We start from the raw sequence: 3,760 nt of genomic DNA, 5'->3' as shown, positions 1-3,760 counted from the left end.
CCGGCGCTCGCTTCCCGCTTCCTTGCTTGCGCATGGGAGATTGAGTGCGTTCGCTCTCCGTGATAGCGTGCGTCCCCGCGCGCTTCCGCTCGGGCATACGGCGCGCGGCGAAGATTTTATCTATACGGAACCTCACGACGACGGCGACGCCGACGGAAGAAATCCGGTTGAAGTGTCCATATAATTGCTATCGCAATAATAAGGGAAAGGCAGGGCCGAGTCTTCAATGGCAAGAATAGTTCGTTCTGCTAGCCTGTGGTCGAAGTTATTTGGTTGGAAAATATATTTGGTCGCGCATGCGCAGTAACATTTTTGCAAAGTGTCCATTGGTAGCTGAGACCAATTAGTAACAGGGACTAACAGTTATTAGTGATTATCACTATCGTTACCAACTGCAGTTACACTAAGGTAGCAAATGATTTGACGCTAGGCAGCAACTACTCCGGCATATTTTTTTCTAAGAGTGTACAGGCACCTTGCACGGGCATGGACTAGTACAGATGCTGCATGACGAGAACGAAGGATATGCGAAAGCTGTTCACGCTTATACAAGAGTAACAGTGAAGGCATTCAGTGTGTTCATTCACACTAAATGTATTCCAAAAAAAGTGTGGTTTGCAAAAACTTTTGAGATGCTTGCGTAGTTTTGTGGGAAGTCTTATATTATTCCTGAACGATCTAGTTTGAAAATGTGCTGATAAATAAATAAAGAAACATAAGGACAAGGATACATTTGGCTTCCATGTGTATTGCATGGGTAGAAATACCATTTAATTCGTAAACATTACTGATTATTTCACAGGGCGCGCATCTGAGAAGTGCTTACGCTCAACGGTTTCTCAAAGCTCGTAGTACGCGCACGTTCCACATGCACACCTACCTGTACTGTACCAGCCTTGTTCGTCGGTGATGGGCTCGTGCAGTCTCCCCCAGTATCCACGCATCAGGCTTGGGCTTCGTACCACGAGTTCTTCGCGTTGCGATGGTCCCAGAGGCTTCTTGGTTTCTGTGTCTCTCACCTGTTGGGAAAGAAGTCAACGACAGAAGCTATACTAACTGTCAACCTAGGGAGCCAAGAAGATATTTTATTGGTAAGACCGGATGGAAGGGAACGACCGTGTTTCTAGTTCTCTACCACACGCTAGAAAAGGAATACAAGAAGAGGCAGCAAAAACAAAATAAGATTAGAGGGGTAACGAGACCCTAATTATGAGCGTCGGCAGTTCGACCAATATACTATATAATATACACAGATTTCATGCACCTTTATAACACTTGGAACACGTGGCGAACAGAAACGTTGCACTGGAAAGTTGTGCAGCTTACCTATAGGACGGTTTTTCACTGCGATGGGAGAGGCGCCCATGGCCCTTTCCACTGCAGCTGATACCAATCTCAAAGTAAATAAACACAAAACAGAGGACGTTCTTTAGCCAGACAAGGCAAACTGTCCGCTGTATTAACCTTCGCATATACCTACTTCGTTTGAAGAAAAAAAAAAACACCAATAATTATTGCAGTGATGCTGTTACCCTCTAGTTGGTCGGGATCTTTTATGACGTGCTCCCCCCAAAAACGGCAGCTGGATAAGTGGTTTGTGTTTGAGTTTCCGCGCAACAGAATTATGTTTTCTCGTATATTCCAATTACGATCCCATGCTATCATGTCTGCAGGTTGTGTGTAAGTCGTACTTCACGCATTTTCTGACGCAATTTTCTGACGCAATTTCACCCATTAGCTTCAATGGGGGGGGGGGGGGGGGGGGGGGGAGGTCTTCAGCCCAACATATAGCCAGTAATGCACTAGGGTTGCTTTGAAGGTTTTGGCATCACTAACTTGATTTCAGGATTGACGAGACGAGAACACTGATTGCGACTTCTTGCATAATCTATACAACTTGCACAGTCTGGTCTTAGAGAAGCATTTGGAGCTTTGCCAAAAACTAGCGACTTTTGCTACGCTATATACGAGAAATCACGCCTTTACCAACATAACGAAGGTTAAAACAAGCGTTGTGCCATTGTAAAAAGCATGTCAGTGGATTCAATTTTATCTGAAGAATGAGTTATTTCTTTACGTGGGACTGATCTATCGAATTGATGTCATTTATTAGGGATATATTGATAACCATCGATAACACGTCAAAACATTAATGTAGAAGTTGGCATAGTATTTACTCATATAGACGTTCATAATATTTAAAATGTACAAGAATATTTTTGGGGACAGCGAGGTACGACAGGGCAAAGTTAGATAACACGAACGAAGTCCCGTACCGCTCTATCACTAAAATGATTTATCAACTCTCTAAACTGCGGAAAAAAAACTGAAATGACTGACGTTGTTGGAGCTTTGAGCATCTACGCCAGCCAGTGTACCTGCTAGAAATTCAGGTTGAACGGTATGGCCTGAGGGAAAATAATCTGTCCTGTGGTGTTGACAGTGATGTGTTCTCTCTCTTTTGTGTAATATTAGTATTTTTCTGCCTTTCCTGCATTTCTCTCTTGCAAAAGTAGCAAACCAATTTTATTTTCCATTCAGGTCGTCCTCCTTGCCTTTACCCTTTTATTTTGTGTCTGTCCTTTTCTCCCAGCGTTTTCACCTAATTATCACACTTACCCTGTGCACGTGAGTCGCCTCCAGTATAGCCCTGTCATCGGCGGTCTCCATAAAGGCGGCCGTCGCCTTTATGGAGACCGCCGATGACAGCGCTATACTGGAGGCGGCCGTCGCCTTTATTTCTACTCTGCCAACAACCGCGCTCGTCGCTCGTCTGCACCGTCTCTTATCTCCACACGGCTCTGACCTTTATGCGCCGTGCATTCGCTGCTCAGTTTCCGTTGAAGCGATAGATCGCACGTATACCTTCGCCCGCTGCGGCATATGCTTGCTGCCAGCGTTTTGACAGTCGTTGTCTGCAGTCATCCAGTGTGATCTATTCGTGTTTGTTTGTGCGCGCTCACACCACTTGTTCATTCAGTTAGTAATAGTCGGGCCACATTTTCCAACGCACGCTACACATGCAATGCTGCCCGGATCGGCAGTGCAGCGCTACAGGTGTGTCCCTTCGCACGCGCTGCCCACGGGAAGCGCTTCTCATCAACACCACCGTTTCACACGCGCCTTCTCGTGGTCATCGAGTCTCTCTTCATGTCGGTCTACTTACGCCGCAGCACACCTGCTTACTTAATCAGCTCATGTTTACTACAATTCATATTGCTACCAAAGCCGCTCACCTTACTTCGTATGACATTGCTGTGTTGCTATCGCATTCATTGCTTCGCCCTTAGGACGAAACTGTGACATTTTATTGAATAAAAGCACGTCGGTGTCTTCATTATAAGGTATATGTTCATAAAATGTATAATCTGATTATTAATATATTGTCGATGTGGTGTTAGCTCCTTTAAGGGGTACAGAATGCTCATTTTCAGATAGGAGTACGTTCAATGGAAGGTCAATTGAATGAAGAAGTCGTATAGTGAACTCATATAAAAAATTGAAACCCACTCCGTCTTAAAGTTGAGTCATATAATTGCACCATAGACAGCTCGAAAGAGATGTAACATAAAAAACACTGAACGCTAAGGTCTAGTCTCATAAAAGGGCTCAATACAGCGCACAGAGCCAAATACGAAGTAACGTGAAGTCAGGCATAAGATTCAAGAATGGCTTTTATTGGTGAACCTGTTCTTATATGGTTTTAGCATGGAGAGAATAGCATAATTAGGGAAAAATCAAGAATAGGCGGTAGAGAATG

Source organism: Dermacentor silvarum, chromosome 6 (assembly GCF_013339745.2).
Source record: "Dermacentor silvarum isolate Dsil-2018 chromosome 6, BIME_Dsil_1.4, whole genome shotgun sequence".
NCBI classification, from domain to species: domain Eukaryota; kingdom Metazoa; phylum Arthropoda; class Arachnida; order Ixodida; family Ixodidae; genus Dermacentor; species Dermacentor silvarum.
This window is presented reverse-complemented; position numbering follows the sequence as displayed.